The sequence below is a fragment of the Chiloscyllium plagiosum genome, chromosome 30 (genome assembly GCF_004010195.1).
Source record: "Chiloscyllium plagiosum isolate BGI_BamShark_2017 chromosome 30, ASM401019v2, whole genome shotgun sequence".
Classification (NCBI taxonomy): domain Eukaryota; kingdom Metazoa; phylum Chordata; class Chondrichthyes; order Orectolobiformes; family Hemiscylliidae; genus Chiloscyllium; species Chiloscyllium plagiosum.
Window position 1 is genome coordinate 668746 of NC_057739.1, and position 22470 is coordinate 691215.

The 22470-nt window shown below is 43.0% G+C and overlaps 1 protein-coding gene across 5 annotated transcripts in view; it reads left to right on the plus strand.

Annotated features, from left to right (window-relative positions):
- The first annotated feature begins 4535 nt into the window (after positions 1-4535).
- The window catches only part of LOC122564681 (zinc finger protein 239-like), a 41370-nt gene continuing 23435 nt past the window's right edge, over positions 4536-22470 (plus strand). The window contains exons 1-3 of one of the 5 annotated variants that reach the window (XR_006315968.1): positions 4536-4860; positions 5109-5211; positions 6543-6554. The gene's annotated coding sequence lies outside the window, so the exon portion shown is untranslated. Of the gene's footprint in view, positions 4861-5108; positions 5212-6228; positions 6325-6542; positions 6555-18578; positions 18854-22470 lie in introns of those variants that run through there. The other 4 variants (XM_043719766.1, XM_043719769.1, XM_043719767.1 and 1 more) reach the window with 4 other exon arrangements.

A 22470-nucleotide genomic window follows, 5' to 3' on the forward strand; every position in this document is an offset into this window, starting at 1 on the left:
TTGATCTGAAGTAATGAAGTCTTGTGCTTGGATGGTCTGGAACCACTAACCTTTTAGTTATGCTACAGAAACTGGTGCCAACCGGCAATGCAAAAATCCCCCAAAGCAGGGCATTAGCAGAGTTCTAAAGCTGAAGCTCTCACTGTTTTAGAATCTGTCACCAATTTTACCTCTTTCATCACCAAGCATATCAGAGACCTGAGGAGCTGCAAACACCCAGAAGAAAAGTAAACATCGCAAACTTGAAGTTGCCCAGTTCCTTCAATGTGACTTCCCAAGGTACATCACTTATGATTCTGGTATTGGGAGGATTCAAACCCACAACTTGATAGAGACTGGAGTTTAAATGCAACAGTTTGACTGAGCAGTCGAAAGTATCTATAATTACTATATACCAGGTATAGAATCCTTTGCCATTGTACCAGCCTCCACCACTTCCTCTGACAGCTGATTCCATACATGCAGCACCCTCTGTGTGAAAAGGTTGCCATTTGGGTCCCTTTTAAATCTTTCCCCTCTCACCTTAAACCTACGCACTCAAGTTTTTTACTCCCCAATCTTGGGGAAAGACCTTGGCCATTCACCTTAACTATGCCTGTCATGAGTTAGCTAGTTGGCTAATTGGTTTGTTTGTTATACAGTGTAGTGCCAATACCATGAGCTCAATTCCTGCACCAGCCATGGTCACCCTTCTCAACCTCTCCCCCTGCCTGAGGTGCAGTAACTCCCAGTCCAAGTCAACACCAGTTGCGTCTCTCTCCAAATAGACAGCAGTGGTGACTTTATCCTTTTGGTTTTAACCTTTACTTGCCCCATTATTACCTCCTTTGGAACTGCACCATGAAACCTTCTGTTATCTAATCTCTTCTAAACTGCAGTTTATCAAAGACATCCAGTTTACCTTTTTCTGTCCTTTTCACCTTTCCCTCTTTTACACGCTCACACTGTGCTACATAACTAACATTACTCAGTTCTGATGAAAGGTTGCAAAAATGATGTTTATATCATAGTAGCCGTCTCATAGTAGCCGTCTGACAAACTCACTGAGCATTTGTATTTTATTTCACCATTTCTCTGGATAGGCAAGCCAGATATATGAAAGAGAAAAATAGCTTATAGTGAAAGTCTACTTCTACATTAAATGACAGTAACCCAAGGATGTCTAATTGTAAGAGAACTCTGGATGCAAAGAGGAAAAATTGAGGAAACTGGTTAGAATTACTGCAAATAAAATGCTGCACAAACTCAGTACAATCACAGCAAAATATATTATGGCTATCCATTTAACACAAAGTGGAAGTAAGTTTGTAAGTAGAAGTATTCAAGAGGGAGAGTGAATACAGGAATAAGGCAAAGCTGCCATTGTCCCAGAGGACTGTTCTCTCATTTGAGAGAGACATCTGGTGATGGTGACTACAGTACACCCCAGGCAAAGGGCGAGATCAAGAAAGTAGGACCCTCATGGTGATCCCAGTAGGCACTAGAACTGAACCCATGTCGATCACCTCAATCCACTTTATAGCCCACAAGTCCAGCCAACTGATCCCCAAATATAGGAACATAGGTAATTGAAATTAAGAACAGGAGTATACCACCCAGCCTTTCAAGGTTGAGAGAGTGTGTTTTTGGAAAAGCACAGGTCAGGCAGCATCCGAGGAGCAGGAAAATCGACTTCCGAGCTGGAGCCCTTCACCAGCCTTTCAAGCCTGTTCTGCCATTGAATAAAACCATGACTGATGTGGTTATGGGATCAACTCCGATTTCCTGCTCTGCACACAGCACCACCCCACCTCCCCTCGCATCCAGCTTCAAAAATAACCCTAGACTCACAGTGTAACAAATATCCAACTTGGCCTTGAATACATTCAATGACCAAGTCTTCACTATTACCCAGGGAAACAAATTCCACAAGGTAACAAGCCCTGAGAGAAAAAAAATCTGGTTGGCATGGTAGCACAGCAGTTAGCACTGCTGCCTCACAGCGCCAGAGACCTGGGTTCAATTCCCGCCTCAGGCGACTGACTGTGTGGAGTTTGCACATTCTCCCCGTGTCTGCGTGGGTTTCCTCCGGGTGCTCTGGTTTCCTCCCACAGTCCAAAGATATGCAGGTCAGGTGAATTGGCCATGCTAAATTGCCCGTAGTGTTAGGTAAGGGGTAAATGTAGGGGTATGGGTGGGTTGCGCTTCGGCGGTGCAGGTGTGGACTTGTTGGGCCGAAGGGCCTGTTTCCACACTGTAAGTAATCTAATCTAACCTCATCATTATACTCTGTCCCCTGTGTTCCAGTCTCCCCAACAAAATGATGCACCTACCCAGTAAACATTATTAAGTCCTCTCTTTAGATCACACTTACAGATATGAGTAAATATTGCCAATCCTCACTTACCTCTAGAGAAGATTACACTTGACCTTCCTGAACTGCTGCAGTCTGTGTGATGAAGGTGTGCCTACAATGTTGTTAGGTATAGAGTGATCAAATTATCATGAAGGCCCAGTGATATCTGTCCAAATGAGCAACAATTAGTATATTTTCACATTTTTGATGCAACTTTCTGATATGTTACACAAGGTTGTCATAAAACAACATTTGACACCAGGCACATATGGACATATTAAGACAACTGACCAAAAACTGTGCCAAAGAGGTAGGTTTTAAGGACTATCCTGAACAAAGAAAGGGACGTTAGGGAGTAAATTCAAGAGCTTATGACCTTGGAAACTAAAAGCATGTATTATGACATGGCAATTAACCTTCCCGTTAATTAAACCAAACACCCAGAGAAACTCACCTTGTAATCTGTTAAAATATCAGTGACGGAGAACTCCAAAATTCTACTATTTGAAGAAAATAATATCAATTTATTCTTTAACTCTAAAAGTGAACAATAAACAACAACTAATTAAAACTCTTAGCTCTCCTTTCTCTTAACTGCTTATTACCTGCCTCCAACTCTTTTACAATATACTGTTCCAATAAAACTTATTAAAATGACATCAACTTAATTTCAAAATTACAGAGTGGCTAACGTCTCTGGTGTCTTCCTTCTTCCTTGGTTCATCTTCTTTCTTTTTACTGTGAAGATGTTTTATATGAAAAGGTAGCTTCTGATAGAGTGTGTTCCAAATGGCAGTTTCTCTGTCTGACTTTCAAACTGCTTGCCTTTTCTATACCCCCAAAATCAAATAATCTTAAGGGTTTGATGTGAGCAAAACAATAAATTCAAATTTGATTGGGTTTTAGTATCCTGAGGCATAATTTAAAGTGATTGGTTAAATTCAAATTGTTGTCTAAACAGCAACCAACTCAGGTATCCATTTCACAGTCAAATGTTACATACTTTCAATTATCCAGTACACTCTGAGACTACTGTTCATATGACAGATAGCTCTCAGTTCAGAACAGCAGTACACACCATCAACTTCATAATACATGTAAAAGGTGAAAAAGGTTGGGAGAGTTGAAAATTGGAAAACTACTGGAAGTTGGAGTTCAGGGAGAGCAAATATCTTGTAATAAAAACCGAAAGAACTGCAAATGTTGGAAATCAGGAACACAAACAAGAATTGCTGGAGAGACTCAGCAGGTCTGGCAGCATTGATGCAAGGAAAACAGAATAGCAGTGGGTGCATGTAAACACAGGCAGCAAATTTTTGGATGACCTGATAATTACAGGCAGGTGGAATGTGGAAGTCCAGCCAGGACTATGTTTGGGGAGATCAGTCTAGAGGTAACAAAAGAACTGGATCAGAGAATGAGATGTTACTAAGGTTGAAATATATATTGGTTTTATGATGATGGGGGAATATGTGGTTGGAAGCTCATTTTGGGGTGAAATATTTCAATTGTGTTTTGAACAGTCTGGTTCAGACTCAGCCAGTTACCAGGGAGTGGGATGGAATCAGTGGTGAATTGATATTTAGCATTATCTGATTAAATATCTACACCCCTCTGCAGACTGAAGCAGACTTGGCATTAGAACTGATATGTGAACCAGCTATCATCTTTATTGAGACAAAGTGGAAAATTCTATCTGTTGTCAAGCAAATGACGGCGATAAACTCAGAGAGCTATTTCCAATTCAACGTGGGTTATATTGCTCATGTCAATAACTAGACAGAAGAGCAGTGAGAGGACTTCTTGTAGCTTTTGTAACCTCAGTATTCAAACTTTTTCTCGTTCTTGCGCTTTTACCTTCTGATTCTAGTTGCTTTCCAGGGCACAAACCTTTCCTAATCCTAAGAATCTCTTGTCCATGTTTTTCCTCTGATTAACCTCCCTCTATTCCCAGTCACAATTCACATGAATGCTCAACTCACTTAATTATATTCCTTATTATTCTGTTTTCCTATGACCTCGGGACTGCTATGACCTTTGTCATCAACGTTTCTCTATTCGCTGACAGAGCAGACCAGGCGGAGGCGGCTTGTCCTCCAACCAATCAGAGTGAACGCGGGGGGCGGGGCCAGTGCAACCCATGTGATCGACCCACGCGCTACGCAGTATCGTTCTGACCAAGGTTAGGGCAAAGGTACGGTTAAAAAAGGTGGAAAACTCGAGGAAAGTGATCTTAATTGGGGCCGAGAGGTTTTACAAACACTTGGCGCACGTCGGAAAACACAAATTTGAAACGACCAATCCCGTATTTTCAGCAACGAGAAACGGCCTCAGGTGGCGATACACCCGAACAACTGCCACCATCTTTATTGAGGGCAATGATTCATGGGACGCATGCGCAGCTGCCAACTTTGACGGAGTGAAAACTGCTGCGAGACGCGTGCGTCACCTTCTCTGGCAAAGCGATAAGGGAGCATTTGGACAGATTAAATTCAGCCAAGAAAAATGTTTTTTTTTATCTGACTGTAAGATCATAACAGCTAACGCTGCTCTGATTCACTTCTGTGCTCCTTGATAACTTTTTAGATCTGTTTAGTATTTTACTGTTACTTTTACTAGCTTCATTCCTCCACAATACCTTTCACAGTCAAGAATTTTTTTTAGCGAGAGTCCATTTCTCTTCTATTTCTGACCATTAAATTCTGCACCATTTTCTTTCCCTTTAATTCATTTTGTGCTCTCTGAAACATCAACTGTGTTTCTCCCTTCACAGCTCCAGTGATCATTGCAAAAGACCTGGGCCTGTGGAGAAGGTGATTCTTGTACTGCAGTGGTTCGTGTGGTGATGGTGTTCCCAAAGCGTGATTAGGTAAGAAGTTACTAATCATTCTTCAGCAATAGTGAAGAGTTGATAATATATGTCCAAATCAACAACCATTTGTATTTTTATCATGTTTAGAATTTCACAAAAACATGAAGGAACTTTTGACATGAGTCTACAGATAGAGATATTAACTGAGGTGCCCAAAAAAATTGCCAAATAAGTGTGTTTTCAAGAACATCGTAAAGAAGGAAAGTGGGTTTGAGGGGTTTAGGATGGGAAATCCAAGCTGTTGTTTTCTTGGCAACTGTATAAACAGCCACAATACGTGAAGTAAAAAGCAAACAAATTGTTGGAATCTGAAGCTCAGTTGAACTCTTGAATTTTGTGTGGTGCGGGTAGATAAGATTGACCACAGCCAGGAATTAAATAACGGGTGTGAATTTAAACATGTTGCTTATAAATAGGTGCCGTTGTAGGTCAGGGAGCACAGGTGTTAAAGTACAGATTTTAGGCGGCCCAAGGAACCCCCTTGTGGACTCTACCTGTAAGCCTCTCTTGGTTCATCCCGAAGATCCCACCTCAGGCGACTGACTGTGTGGAGTTTGCACGTTCTCCCCGTGTCTGCGTGGGTTTTCTCTGGGTGCTCCGGTTTCCTCCCACAGTCCAAAAATGTGCAGGTTAGGTGAATTGGCCATGCTAAATTGCACCGTAGTGTTAGATGTAAATGTAGGGGAATGGGTATGGGTGGGTGCGCTTTGGCGGGTCGGTGTGGACTTGTTGGGCCGGAAGGCCTGTTTCCGCATTGTAAGTAATCTAATCATCGTACTCTTTGATAGTCTGGAATACAAAACCTCTTCCAGACAGTTTAATTTTAGTCATCCCCTTTATTTATCAATAGCATCACTGTTACGACATAACAGTGGTACCATAAGCTTAACTAACTCAGTTCTAATAACCCAGGAGAGTAGGATATTGCTCTTAGTTTAAGAGCCCTCGCAGGCTACTCTGTCTTACTGTTACAGCCAGGCTTCCTTTATACAAAAAGTACTGCATGTTCTTAATTAAACAGATAACAGTGAAAGACAATAATTCGTAAGGAAGAGAAGTTAATTGACAGATCTGTGTGCGCTTGACTGATCACTCCAGGCCTTGAGCTACCCATCAGGTGAGAAAAACAAATCCAGCCAAGTTAGGCATCTGCTGGTGAGAAGTTCCTATAAAGAAGTACCAGTCTAAATTAAGTGGGAGATGTCATAAGGTAACCTTGCACAGCTCGAATGTCTGATACCATTGTTTTACAAAATGGCTCCTTAGCAAGGAGGACAAGTTTTTGAGCATAAAATGGCTTCCTGTTAGATTGTGTCAGAATCTCTTCAATGTTAGTTTAGAATAATTTTGAGCTGAGAGAAGACTTCTGCTTTTTATCTTAAGCACTGAATCATTCTGTGCTTGAGATTGAAATGTAACTGCAATATTGTATTTAAAATGATTGATTAGTCTTGAATTAAGCATGCCTTCTTTTCAAAATAAGACATAAGATCTGACTAGTTAGAATTGACAATGGGGCAAAAAAAGTGTAAAAACAGCAAGTTAAAGCACTGTCTCTCTCGTGTCCTCTTCAACTCTCAGGTCAGGGACTTGTAACAGAAAAGGTGTTTTTCCTTCTGTGTCTGCCTAGCTTGCAAGAGGTAATAAGAATCCATTATAATTGATAGGACCTGACTATCAATTACAAGGCTTTTGATGATACCGACTTTCGTTTCAAGGTCAGAATCAAACACTCTTATTAATTTCACAAGGAAACAGTCGTGAGTGTCATCACTCTGTCCTGTTTACACATATTCACTGATTTAAGGCAAATGTTCTTAATTGTCTTAGAGCATCCTGTTATCAGTTGGTGAGAACACATGTTTTTATCTTCTGCATGCCTTGAGTGACCTGTTTTTTTTCTGAGCCTCCCTGACTGTCTATTTTCTAGTGTGCAGCAAATGTATTCTATAATTCAACATTACGTTTTAGTCTAAATGTTTAAGGACAAAGTTTCAAGGCTATAGACTTTCTCACAGGGGTGATGGGTGAACATGTTTTGGTACAAGTGAGCACATATGCAGCAATTTTAGATATTCCTGTGATTACAGGAAGGCTGAACGTGTTTGGCTGGCCAGGAGTGTGTTTAGAAAATTAGGTCCAGAGATAATGTGCTGACACTCAGTTGGGTCAGGTAATGTCCTTGAATGAATGCGGGATTGGGCTGTCACCCTCACCTAATCTCTCAAATTCAGTTAAAAATCACACAACACCAGGTCCCTCCAAATCATGTCTCAAATTGAGCTGTTTAAGTTGAGTCAAGTCTGGAACAAGGTCAGGAACTAATTGGTCCTGGCAGCACCCAAACTCGGCGCCACTGAGCGGGTGCTGCTGGATAGCAATGTTGATAACACTTTCCATCACTTTACTGGTGATAAAATGTGGCCTGATGGAGGGAAATTGGCCAAGTTGTATTTGCCTCTGTTTTTGTGCTGAACATACCTGAACGATATTGCACGTCGTCGGTAGATGCCAGTACAGCTTGGCTTGCCAAGATGCAAGTTCGAGAGCACAAGCCATCAGTATTTTTGCTGGAATGTTGGCAGGCCCCATAGCCTTTGCACTATTTGTCTGTTTTTTGATATTATTTGAAGTGAATCGAATTGGCTGAAGGGTGGTATCTGTGATAGAACATAGAGGGCAGAAAGGCCTGTGCTGTGTTGTACTGTTCTATGTTGTGCCAAATTTTTATCCTACTCTAAGATCAAACCTAACCTACATACCCTATATTTTACTATCATTCAAGAATCGCTTCAGCATCCTAATGTATTTAACTCTACTACCACTGCTGGTAGTGGGATCCATGCACCCACCACTCTGTGAAGTATCTACCCCGACATCTCCCCAAACCTTCCTCCAGTTATCTTAAAATTATGCCCCCTTGTGATAGCCACTCTACATATGCCTCTTAGCATCTTGTACACCTCTATCAAGTCACCACTCATCTTTATTCACTCCAATGAGAAATACCCTAGCTCCCGCGACCTTTCTTCATAAGACCTGTCCTCCAGTCCAGGCAGTATACTAGTAAATCTCGTCAGTACCCTCTCTAAAGCTTCCTTCTGTGACCAGAACCGAACACAATATTCCAAGTGTGGTCTAACCAGGGCTTTATAGAACTACAGCATAACCTCACAGCTCTTAAATTTAATCCCTCTGCTAATGAAAGCCAACACACCACTTGCCGCCTTAACAACCCTAATCAACTTGGATGGCAACTACGAGGGATCTATGGACATGGACCCAAAGATCCCTGTGTTTCTCCATATTGCCAAAAATCCTGCCTTTAACCCTGTAATCTGCATTCAAATTTGACCTTCCAAAATGAATGACTTCACACTTTTCTAGGTTGAATCTCATCTGCCACTTCTCAGCCTCTGCATCCTGTCAATGTCCTGTTGCAACCTACAATAGTCCTCCATATTATCCACAACTCCACCAACCTTCATGTCATTGGAAAATATAATAAGCCACCCTTCCACTTCATCATCGAAGTCATTTATAAAAATCACAGACAGCAGAGGTCCCAGAACCAATCACTTGGTCCACCACTGGTCACCAAGCTCCAGGCTGAATACTTCCCATCTACTACCACCTTCCGTCTTCTGTGGGCCAGCCAATTCTGTATCCAAAAGGTCAAATGTCCCTGTACCCATGCATCTGTACTTTCTGAATGAGCCTTCCATTGGGAACCTTGCTAAAATCCATATACAGGGCGACCCACTGTATCCGCGGTAATTTTTGGTGGTTTCAGTTACCCATGCTTTACAGTGGCCCAAATGAATTATAGGGAACATTCCAGGACCAGGAGGCTGCTGGGAAGGTATGTTTCCCATTTAAATGAGTGGGCTCACACCTATCCACTATTTTGGGCTTCCACGGTTGGTCCTGGAACGTATCCTCCGCGGGTACATCTTCATCAATATACTTTGTCATGTCCTCAAAGAATTCAATAAGGTTTGTGAGGCATGACCTGCCCCTCTCAAAGTCATGCTGACTATCTGTAATCAAAGTATGCTTTTCCAAATATCATAAATCCTGTCTCTCAGAATCCTCTCCAATAATTTGCCCACCACCATCATAAGACTGATCGGTCTGTAATTCCAAGGGTTATTCCTATTCTCTCTCTTGAACAAGGGAATAACACTTGCCACCCTCCAATCATCTGGTACTACTCCAGTGGACAGTGAGTACATAAAGATCATCAAAGATCATTTGTCAAAGTTTCTTCCCTTGCTTCCTGTAGCAACCATGGATATATTTCACCTGCCCTGGGGACTTAGCTATCCTCATGTTTTTCAAAATTTCCAACACATCCTCCTCCTGAGCATCAACCTGTTTCACGCTGACCTCACAAACGACAAGGTCCCTCTCACTAATGAAAATTGAAGCAAAGTATTCATTAAAGACCTCCCCTATCTCCTCTGACTCCAGGCACAAGATCCCTCCACCATCCCTGATCGGCCCGACCCTCACTCTGGCCATCCTCTTGTTGCTCACATAAATGGGGCTTTCCTTAATCCTGTGCCAAGGCTTTTTCATGCTCCTCTTCTAGTTCTCCTAACTCCATTCTTCAATTCATTTCCGACTACCTTGTAACCATCGACAGCCCTGTTTGATACTTGTTTCCTCAACCTTAAGCAAGCTTCCTTCTTTCTCTTCACTAGATGTTCCACATTTTTTTATCCAGGGTTCCATCCCCCTACCATCCCTTCCTTACCTCAATAGGACAAACCTATCCAGTACCAGCAGCAAGTGCTCACTAAACAGCCTCCACATTTGTCATTCATTACCCTGCAAATATCTGCTCCCAACTTATGCATGAAGTCTACAGATGTGCAGATCAGGTGAATTGGCCATGCTAAATTGCCCGTAGTGTTAGGTGCATTAGTCAGAGGAAAATGGGTCTGGGTGGGTTACCCTTCAGAGGGTCGATGTGGACTCGTTGGGCCAAAGGGTCTGTTTCCACACTGTAAGGACCTCCCAACTCCTATACTCTACTTACTCACCAGTAAAGGAAAGCACACCAAATGCCTCCTTCACTATCCTATCTACCTGCGGCTACTTTCAAGGAGCTATGAACCTGCACCCTAAGGTCTCTTTGTTCAGCAACACTCCTTAGGGCCTTACCATTAAGTGTATAAGTCCTGCTTTGATTTGCTTTTCCAAAATGCAGCATCTTGCATTTATCTAAATTAAACTCCCATCTGCCACTCTTCAGCCCATTGGCCCATCTGATCAAGATCCCGTTGTACTCTGACGTAACCTTCTTTGCTGTCCACGACACTTCCAATTTTGGTGTCATCTGCAAGCTTACTAACTATACATCCTATGTTCGCATCCAAATCATTTATGTAAATGATGGACTCAGCACTGATCCATGTGGCACACCGCTGGTCACAGGCTTTGTCTGAAAACAGGCCTCCACCACTACCCTCTGTCTTCTAGCTTCGAGCCAGTTTTGTATCCAGATGGCTTGTTTTACTCAATCCATAAGATCTAACCTTGCTAACCAGTCTTCCATGAGGAACCATGTCGAATGCCTTACTGAAATCCATTGAACACGTTCACCACTGTTCCCTCATTAATTCTGTTTGTTACTTCTTCAAAAAACTCAATCAAGTTCGTGAGACGTGGTTTCCCACGCACAAAGCCATGTTAACTGTCCCTATTCGGTCCTTGCCTTTCCAAATACACGTTCATCCTGTCCCTCCGGATTCTCTCCTACAACTTGTCCACCACCAATGTCAGGCTCACCGGTCTATAGTTCCCTGGCTTTTCCTTACCACCTTTCTTAAATAGTGGCACTATGTTAGCAGCCTTCAGTCTTCAAGCACCTCCCCTGTGACTATCGATGATACAAATATCTCGGAAAGGGGCCCAGTAACCACTTCCCTGGCTTCCCCAGAGTTTGATACACTTGATCAGGTCCTGGGGATTGATCCACTTTTATCCATTTCAAGACATCCAGCACCACCACCTCTGTAATATGAACAAGATGTCGCCATCTATTTCCCTCCATTCTATATCTTCCATGTCTTTCTCCCACAGTAAACACTGATGCAAAATGCTCGTTCAGTATCTCCCTCATCTCCTGTGTCTCCACAAAAAGGCTGCCTTGCTGACCTTTGCGGGGCCCTATTCTCTTCCTAGTTACCCTTTGTCCTTAATATATTTATAAAACCTCTTTGGATTCTCCTTAACCCTATTTGCCAAAGCTATCTCATGTCTCCTTTGTGCCTCCTGATTTCCCTCTGAAGTGTACTTCAACTGTCTTTATACACTTCTAAGGATTCACTCAAACTCTTTTTTTAATTTTTTTCTTCTTAACTAAGACCTCCTCCAGCATTCCCTACACCTACTAGCCTTTCCTTTCACCCCAGCAGGGATATACTCTGTCTGGACTTGTGCTATCTCAGTTTTGAAGGCTTCCCATTTTCCAGCCATCCCTTACCTGTGAACGTGTGCCCCCATTCAGCTTTTGAAAGTTACGTAGAAGATCGAACATTACAGCGCAGTATAGGCCCTTTGCTCCTTGATGTTGTGCCGACCTATGAAATTAATCTGCCTCTCTAACCTACACTGTTCTATTCTTATACAGATGTATGTCCAATGCCTGTTTAAATTTGCTTAATGTCAGTGAGTTTACTACTGTTGCAGGCAGACCATTCCATGCCCCTACTACTGAGTGAAGAAACTACCCAGATATCTGTCCTATATCTATCACGCCTCAATTTAAAGCTATGTCCTCTCGTGTTAGCATTCACCATTCAAGGAGAAAAGCTCTCACTGTTCTCCCTATCTAACCCTTTGATTATCTTATACGTCTCATTTAAGTCATCTCTCAACCTTCGTCTCTCCAACGAAAACAACCTGAGTTCCTTCAGCCTTTCCTCATAAGACCTTCCCTCCATACCAGGCAACATCCTAGTAAATCTCCTCTGAACCCTTTCCAAAGTTTCCACATCCTTCCTATAGTGTGGTGACCAGAACTGTATGCAATACTCAAGGTGTGGCATTACCAGTGTCTTGTACAGCTGAAGCATGACCTCGTGGCTTCGAAATTCAATCCCCCTACCAATAAACATCATATGCCGCCTTAACCCTATCAACCTGGTTGGCAACTTTCAGGAATTTATGCATCTGGACACAGATCCCTCTATTCATCTACACTGTCAAGAATTTTACCATTAGCCCAGTACTCTGCATTCCTGTTACTTCTTCTGAAGTGAGCCACCTCACACTTTTCCACATTAATCTCCATTTGACACTTCTCAGCCCATCTCTGCATCTTGTTTATGTCTGTCTGTAACCCACAACATCCTTCAGCAATATCCACAACTCTGCCGACCTTAGTGTCATCCGCAAATTTACTAACCCATCCTTCAACCCCCACATCCAGATCATTTATAAAAATGACAAACAGCTGTGGCCCTAAAACAGATCCTTGTAGCACACCACTGGTAAATGTGCTCCAGGATGAACATCTCCCATCAACCACCACCCTCTGTCTTTTTTCAGCTAGCCAATGTCTGGCCCAAATCGCTAAATCACCTTCAATCCGGAAACTCTGTATTTTGTGCAATAGTCTCCCATGTGGAACCTTATCAAAAGTCTTGCTGAATTCGATATGCACCACATCAACTGCTTTACTTTCATTCACCTGTTTTGTCACCTTCTCGAAGAACTCAGCAAGATTAGTGAGGCATGACCTACCCTTCACAAAACTGCGTTGACTATCCCTAATCAAATAATTCCTTTCCAGATGATTATAAATCCTATCTCTTCCTTTTCCAACGCTTTACCCACAACCAAAGTAAGGCTCACTAGCCTATAATTAGTAGGGTTGTCCTGACTCCCTTTTTTTTTGTAAATATATTTATTAGCAATTTTTTTTAACTTTACAAACATACAAAATTATTGAGAAAAAAAATCAATCACAAATATCAGTATAATAAAAATAAAAAAAACACAAATTACAATACAACTACTATCTACAAACTACTAACCTGAAGAAGTGCTTTTGACCGAAATGTTGATTCTCCTGCGCCTTTGATGCTGCCTGACCTGCAAAATTGAGAAAAAAAATCAATCACAAATATCAGTATAATAAAAATAAAAAAAACACAAATTACAATACAACTACTATCTACTAACTACTAACCTGAAGAAGTGCTTAAGACCGAAATGTTGATTCTCCTGCGCCTTTGATGCTGCCTGACCTGCTGCACTTTTCCAGCAACACATTTTTCAGCTCTGATCTCCGGTATCTACAGTCCTCACTTTCTCCTAACAACTACTAACCTACTCTATAATACAAAGCAAACCCTAACACTGTGCAAAGCAACACCAAAAAAAAAACACAATACAGAACAGCTATGCTCAGCGCAAGGCTCCCAAACAAAGGAACGGGAGCATTATATACATACCCGTATTAACTCTGGAGACCCCATCCAGGACCCAGGGCTTGACAAATCTAATCATCTTGGTTAAACAAATGCCCTAGTTAAGATAACTGACAAATCTATATTCAGAAATCTCAAGTAGGGCTGCCATGTCTTAATAAAATTGTCTGTTGTGTGGTGCACCATGTTTGTGGAAAGGTCCGAGGGAATGTGCTCCATAATTAATTTCTGCCGTCCCAGCAAGCTCGGCGGGTTCTCAGACACCCAGTTCATCAGAATATTTTTCCGTGCACAGTATGCAAGAACATTAAATAGTTTCTTCCCATGCCCGTCTAAAGATGGTAAATTTGGTAGACCGAAGAGGAGAGATATTGGGTCTACTTTGACTTCAGTCCTCAATACCCACCCTATCTCTCCCGCCATAGCGCTCCAATAAACAGAGTCTGTGGCATGTCCAGAAGCAATTGGTAAGAGTACCTACACTTATTTTACATTTGGGCCCCTTTTTTAAACTTCGCCAGCCGGTCTGGTGCCAGATGAGCCCTGTGCAGAACATTTAACTACGTAGCGCATGTCCTGTTACAGATTGAGATCTTTCAAGTATTCTCCCATGTTTCAGAAGAGATCTCCACTCCCAGCTCTTGCTCCCAGACCTCTCATAACCAGTTAATTTCCTGCCAGGCTCTGCCACCCAGCAGGCCATAGAGGGCACTAACCAAAAGGGTGCTTGTGGAACGTAGCAACATCTCTGTATTGGGCTTAGTGAGAAGCGTAGTCTTCTGGATGAAACCCCTAACCTGAAAAAAAACGGAAAGGGTCTCTGCTGGACAACCTGTATTTGCGGCTCAATTGCTCAAAAGACATCATAACCCCTTCCCCCTCCTCCCCAAAGTTTCCCAAACTAGAAACTCCTCTCGCTGCCCATTGTTTGAACCCTGAGTCCATCATCCCTGTTCGGAACCCTGGCATGTCAACTATAGGCGTAAGTGGCGAAGGTTTGAATAAACAACCCTTACTGTGATGCATCGCCCTCCATGCCTTGACTGTATAATGACAATGGGGTTCCGGCAGTGGTCCATAATTGTCCTCCTCTTATCCATGAACAACGGGTTAATAAGAGGGCACTTTGCCTGGGAGGCCTCAATATCCAGCCATAATGAGTTTGGATCATTACCTACCCAATCACAGACAAAGGACAGCGGGGAACTCAATTGATACCTCCTGATGTCTGGGAAATCAACTCCTCCCCCTCCTTGAGGCAACTGCAATTTAGTAAGTTTGAGGGGCCGCCCACGATGCCAGACAAAGGAACTAAACGAGGGGCCGCCCACGATGCCAGACAAAGGAACTAAACCACCCCATAAGCTTCCGCAGCGTTGACCTGGGAAACATTAGAGGGAGCATACACATGGGATAAAGCAATGAGGAAGAATATTCATCTTAATGAGAGACATTTGGCCCAGCCGTGAAATTGGAAGAGCCTCCCATCCCTGGACATCTCGCCTAATATTGTTGAGCAAGTGAGCAAAATTAATCCCAAATTAGAGATCAAACTTGGGGGTAGTAAAAATGTCAAGGAACCCTGCCCATGACCACTTAAAAGGGAATTTAGATCCACCTTCAACTTTTGGCACATCCTTAAGGTTCCCCAAAGGCATAGCCTCCAATTTTGCAAAGTTAATCTTATATCCTGAAATATCCCCAAATGAATTGATGCATTGTATCAAATGGGGTATGGAGGTTATCAGGTTCGATTAAAAACAGAAGGACATAATCCGTGTACGGAGTAACTTTGTGTGCCCTCCATCCCACTTCTGGAGCGGTTATGTGGACTTTCTGACAAATTGCCTCTGCCAGCGGCTCTACCACCAACGTAAACAACAACGGTGAGAGGGGGCAGCCTTGCCGACTCCCCCTACCAATCCTAAAATTCCCAGACTTCTCCCTATTGGTGATGGCCGCAGCCAGAGGGTGGTGATGTAAAACCTCCACCCACTGAGCAAAGATTCCACCCAACCCGAACTGTTCCAAGACGTAATAAAGATATGGCCATTCCACCCGGTCAAATGCTTTCTCTGCAACTAAGGAAATCACCAACCCTGAATCGATCATTGCTGACAAACTTGAACTACATTCAGAGACCTTCTAATATTATTAGAGGACCTCCGGGCCCCTTATAAAGCCTGTCTGGTCCTCTTTAATAATATGGGGCAACACCCTTTCCAATCTCAGCGCCAAGATCTGGGACAGAATCTTGAAGTCTGAATTTGAGAGATGGGCCTGTATGAGGCACAATCCTCAGGAACCTTCCCCTTCTTAAGAATTAAAGACATATTAGCTTCTCTCAAAGATGGTGGTATGCATTCATGCATATGAGTGATTGTACATCTCCAACATCGGCCCTGACAGAATCCCTATAAACCCCTTATAAAACTCACCCGGAAGACCATTAGGGCCAGGCGCTTTCCCACTCTGAAGTTGCCTAGCTGCCTCCTGTATTTCCTGAACTGTCAAGGGGGCATTATGGAGTGAGGCCTGTGTCAAGGTTACCCCTGGGATGTCCAGGTTCTTAAAAAAGGTCTCCATTTTAGCACTCCTGTCTTCGCAACCTTCTGACTATAAAATTCAGAGTAAAAGCTCCGAAAAGCCTCATTAATCATTTTAGCATTGTATGGAAGAATCCCTGTGCTGTCTCTGATTGCAGTAATGGATTGGGGAGCACACCTTTTCCTAGTCAGGCATGCTAAATACTTCCTGGGCCTATTCCCATATTCGAACAGCCTGTCTAGCAAAAGCAAGTTTTTTTTTTTTCTATGCATTTTGTGTCCTTATTGAATTCAAGGCAGCCCAAAGGGCCATGATTGGCTGTAGCTTAGTCACCGAAATGTGCTGCCTCCGCGGCTTTCAACAGCGTCTCAAATAGACACTGCTGTTCCTCCTTCTGTTGTTTCCGGCTAGCTGAATAGGAAATGGCTAAGCCCCTAGCAAAGGCCCTAGTAGTCTCCCATAACATGGGCGGACGACTAGCCGTGCCTGAGTTGATAGCTGAGAATTCCTGAAACTCCTTCAAAACGTATTCCACAAATTTGGAATCCTTAAGGAGAAAAGAGTCCAAACGCCAGTGCCGCAAACCTAGCCCTTCACTCTTGGCCTTAACCTCCAAATATACTGCCGCGTGGTCAGAGATAGCTATATATTCCCAATTTTACAACTCCTAATCGAATCCAGAAGGGCTGAGGGAGCCAGAAAGAGGTCAGTCCTCGTGTGACATTTATGTGGGTTTGAAAAAAAGGTGAAGTCCCTGCTAGTAGGGTGAAGGCATCTCCAAATATCCACCAGCCCCAACTCCTCGCATAAGTCAACCACCAGCATGCCCTGCGAAGAAATAGTTGAGGGCCCACAAGGCATCCTGTCCACTGTTGGATCCAAAAGACAATTAAAATCCGCCCCCCCCCCCCCATAATAATGTGCTGTGTTCCAAAAGCACTCAACTTGGAGAAAGCACTAATCAAACATTTGAGGGGATACACCGGAGGACAGTAGATGTTTAAAATGCAATATTTCTCTCCATGTATCAGGGCTTTAAGTATCACAAACCGTCCCTGCTCATCTTTCACCTGCTCTAATAATGTGAACAGAAGATTTTTCTGGATATGTACCGCCACTCCCCTACTTTTAGTAATAAAGGATGAAAAGAATACCTGGTCATAACCCCCCTGTTGTAATTTCAGGTGTTCCCCATCATCAAGATGGGTTTCCTGCAACAAAGCAATATCAACCGTTTCCCTCTTAAGGCTAGAAAGCACATTTTTCCTTTTAACAGGCAAATTACTTCCTTTAATGTTCCAGGTGCACCATTTAATAAGACACTTAACCATATCCCCTTTCAGACACCCTTGAACGCCTCAGAGGGAGAACCCTGCTTACAGAGCGCCAAGCATAAGTAAATAAAGACTCAGTAGTTTTTGAATATATAGTTTTTTGATTCTATCATAACTATAAAAAAAGTGTTCCTACCAAAAAACTACAAAGAAAACCAACTATAGAATCTTGAATGGAAGACTCTTTCCCCCTGTCCATAGGGGGCACTCATCCTACCCCTCCTTCACAGCTCCTTCAAACCCAGACTGTGCCCCAGCTTTAGGCCAGAAAAAAACAAGGAGATGATCCTTAAATCAACAGAAAAAAGACAAAGTCAGGATGAGCACTCCACCCATCCCTGGCTTCATGACACCCCTACTTGTGATTAAAAGAGAAGCAGAACAAACAAAAAAAAAGGAGAGAGACAACAAAGAACATCCACAATATTTCCCATCAGAAAATCCAGTTATTTTAAAAAAAGGAACAGCTTATTCCAAAGTCTTTTCTCCCCTTTCCAAAACGGAAAGTATTAGGGAGGAAGAAAGGAATAAAAAAAGGAAGGGAAAACATGGGGAAAAATAGAAAAGGGAACAAACATTAACCATATTCTTCAGGCCAATCCGTCTATTTTGAAGTGTCCACAAAGTTTTTAGCCTTATCCGCTGAGTCAAATGTATAAACTGAGTCCTCGTGGCTGAAACAAAGTACTGCGGGGTATCTCATGGAGTACTGAATGCCCAGGTTCCTCAGCCTCTTTTTAACTTCATCGAAGGACTTCCTCTTTTGGATTACAGCTGCTGAAAAATCCTGGAGAAGCGTGATTTTTGACCCCTTGTACAGCAACGCCTGCTGATCTTTTCCCAGGGATCTGAAAGCTTCTATGACTTTTTGTTTGAGTGGAAGTATACTAGGACTGGGCGGGGACGCTGCGTCAGCCCTGACCTTTGCACTGTAACCCGATATGCCCTTTAAATCTGAAGCCTGCTGGACTTGATGTGAAGGCCCAAAAACTTCAGCAGCCAGCTTTCAAAGATGCTGACTGACTGCTCACCTTCCTCCCCTTCAGGGAGCCCGACAATCCGGAGATTTATACTCCAACCTCGATTTTCGAGGTCATCAATATGGTTTTGCAAGGCCCACACCTCTCGCTCCTGCACCTGGATCCGACTGGATGAAGACTCCATCTCAGCTTCCAAGGCCTTAGTTCGACCCTCCACCTCCTCCAGCCTCTCCCCGAGGCCCTGGATCTCCTGCTCATGCTTCTGCAGCATGGATCTGATAGGTTGGACCTGGGCGCGAATCTCCCCACGGATTTCCTCAATTGCAGCCGCAACCTTCAAGGTAAGTCTCTCCATCGCCGCAGCCAATTCCTGAGAGTCTGTCAGGTTGCTGGGGGTAAAGGAGAGGCTGCTGCTGTTGCAGTGTCGGTGCTGCAGGGGAGTGTCCTCCCTGCTGCTGTTTGCTTGCTCCTTTTCCCTTTGGCATCCTTCCCACTCCCAAATATTAACAAATATGTGTTCTGTAAGGTTTAAAAACTAATATTTCCACCACATAAGCTGGCCAGGGATGGCAAAAAGCACCAGTATGCTATGGCTGTTAGGCAGAGCTGTCCACAGCAGTTCTACAGAATCGCCGCCATCTTGCCAAGTAAAGCCTGTGGACCCGCAGTAGCTGTTGTGAGAAACAAAAGCTCACTCACTTTACTAATTTCAGTCCGAGACCAAAAATCTGAAACCGTGTCGTTTATTTGTACACTTGCAAGTGGGTGCCATGTCTAATGCCAGGTAAGGCAATGACAAATGCACATCAAATCCAACAAACTCTCGAAATTTATACAGTTTTTTTTTCCCATATTTTTCCTTATTTCATTGTTTGCCCCCATCCTCCGCTTACGTCATTCATTTCCTTAAGACTGATCCCACAACTTCTGTTTATCCGGCCAGTGACAAATGTCTATCTCTGCCTCCCCCATAAAGTTGTTTGACGTCATCCCATCCTTTGCTTACCATTATCTGCTCCCTCCATCTGCGCTGCCCCTCACAGCATCTTATCACTAAGCCCTTTTAATTGGGGTTTGTTCCTGTGTCTCTGTATAAGTGGGAAACAGATATTTGTAAGGGCCTCTTTTCACAGCATTTTATCTAGTGCCTGTATTTCTACCATTGTTCTGTAATCACGTCTCATGCTAACATACCATTTTGTAACGGATTATATATTTCCTCATTCTTGCTAAGTCAGCTCTCGTCCGAAACAATCCCAAACTAATGTGAATTCATTTACTCTGTATCAGAACTTATAATTTGCAGAAATAACATTAATTCACCTATATCCCACACTGTTCCTTGAATAAGCTACACATATCAAGTGTGTCCACCTCTGTAGTTTCCTTCCCCATCTTATGCATACTAAATATTGCCTCACTGCATCATAATTACCTTTTTCCCCCAGTTTTACCTCTTTCCCTGCGGTATATACGTGTCTTTACCCATTGCTGTTGTAAACATAACTGAATTATGGTCACTATCTCCAAGTCTAACACCTGACTGGGTGGATTTCCCAGTACCAAATCCAATATGGCATCACTCCTGTTGGCCTGTCTAAGTACTGTGCCAGAAAACCCTCCAGTATGCATTGAACAAAAACTGACCCATCTAAAATACAACTGTTATATTCCCATTCAATATTGGGGAAGTTAAAGTCCCCTTTAACAACTGCCCTGTTATTCTCACTCCTATCTAGAATCATTTTTGCTATCCTTTCCTCCACATCCCTGGAACATTTCGAAAGCCCGTGAAAAACTCCCAACAGGGTGACTGCTCCTTTCCTATATCTCCTGTATCTAACCTCAGACCAAAGTACCTCAGTGGACGAGTCCTCAAATGTTATCTCAGCTGCTGTAATACTACCCTTGATTAACAATGTCCCACCCCCCTCTTTTACCATCTTCTCTGTTCTTACTAAAATATTTACATCTCAGAACTTGCAACAACCATTCCTGTCCCTGCTCCAGCCATGTCTCTGAAATGGCCACAACATCAAAATCCCAGGTACCAAACCATGCTGCAAGTTCACCCACCTTATTCTGCATGGTCCTGGCATTAAAGTACACACGTTTCAAACCAACATCCTGATTGCTGGTGCCCTCTCGTGATCTTGTAAGCCTATCCCTGATCTCAGTACTTTCAACCTCCTTTTCACACACACTACGACTCAGGTTCCCATCCCCCTGTCTAATACCGCCAAAATTAGCCTTCCTGCAATTTAGCACTTCAACTTTTATATCTGGTCTATCCTTTTCCATTACTATTTTAAAACTAATAGTATTATGGTCACTGGCCCCAAAGTGCTCCCCCACTGACACTTCACATCTGCCCTGCTTTATTTCCCAAGAGTAGGTCAATGTTTGCACCTTTCATAGGAACATCCACATACTGAATCAGCAAATTTTCTTGTAAGATGTTAATAAGTTCCTCTTCATCTAAACCCTTAACACTACAGCATTCCCAGTCTATGTTTGGAAAGTTAAAACCCTCTGCCGTAACCAACCTATTCTTACCAAACAACTGAAATCTCCTTACAAATTTATTTCTCAATTTCTTGCTTACTATTAGGGAGTAATATAATATAATCCAAATAAGGTGATCATTCCTTCTTATTTCTCAGTTCCACCCAAATAACTTCCCTGGATGTATTCCCAGGGATATCCTCCCTAAGTACAGCAGTAATGATATCCCTTATCAAAAATGTCAATTTCCCCCTCCTCTCTTGTCCCCCTTTCTATAGCATTTGTATCCTGGAACATTAACCTGCCAGTCCTGTCTGTCCCTGAGCCATGTTTCTGTAATTGCTATGATACCCCAGTCCCACGTTCCTAACCATGCCCTGAGTTAATCTGCCTTCCTTATTAGGCCCCTTGCATTAAAATCAATGCAGTTTAATTTATCAGTTCTACCTTGTTCTCTGCTTTGTTCTTTCCTGCCCTGACTGTTTGTTTGTTTGACTTGTTCCCTTTCCCAACTGTACCAGTTTCAGATTGATCTCTTTCCTCATTATTTCCCAGCTCTGCCCCCCCCGCCCCCGCCCAACCTTTCTAATTTAAATCCTCACGAGCAGGTCTAGCAAATCTCCCTGCCAGTATATTAGTTCCCTTCCAATTCAGGTGCAATCCATCCTGCTTGAGCAGGTCACTTCTACCCCAGAAGAGATTCCAGTGATCCAAAAATGTGAATCCTTCTCCCATGCACTAGCTCCTCAGCCATTCATTCACTTCTCTATCCTCCTATTTCTACCCTCACTAGCTCATAGCACCGGGAGTAATCTGGATATTACTACCCTTGAGGACTTCGTTTTTAAATTCCTACCTAACTTTCTATATTGTCCCTTCAGATTCTCATCCTTGCCCCTTCCTGTCATTATTTCAAATGTGTGTAATGATTTCTTGCTGATCCCTCTCCCCTTTTGAGAACATTCTGCACTCTCTCTGCAATGTCCTTGATCCTCGCACCAGGGAGACAATACACCATTCTGACTTTTCTCTGCTGGCCACAGAAACCTTTGTCTGTGTCTCTGACTAGATCGTCCCCTATCACAATTGATTACATGGTGTCCCCTTCATTACATTCGAGCATGTCTCGATGCCAGAAACTTGGCTGTTCGTGCTACATTCCCCTGAGAATTTATCACCCCTACGTTTTCCAAAACGGCATACCTGTTTGAAATGAAGATAACCACAGAAAACTCCTGCACTGCCTGTCTACCCCTTTTGCCTTTCCTGGAGGTAACCCATCTACCTACAGCTTTTCACCCTTCCTATAACTGCCATCTGTTACACCCCCTTGCTCTTGTAAATTCCTCATTGCATCTAACTGCCGCTCTAAACAATCCATGCTATCTGATAAGATTCGCAACCACATTGCCTGCAGACATACTCATCAGTAACATGAAAACTCTCCCTAACC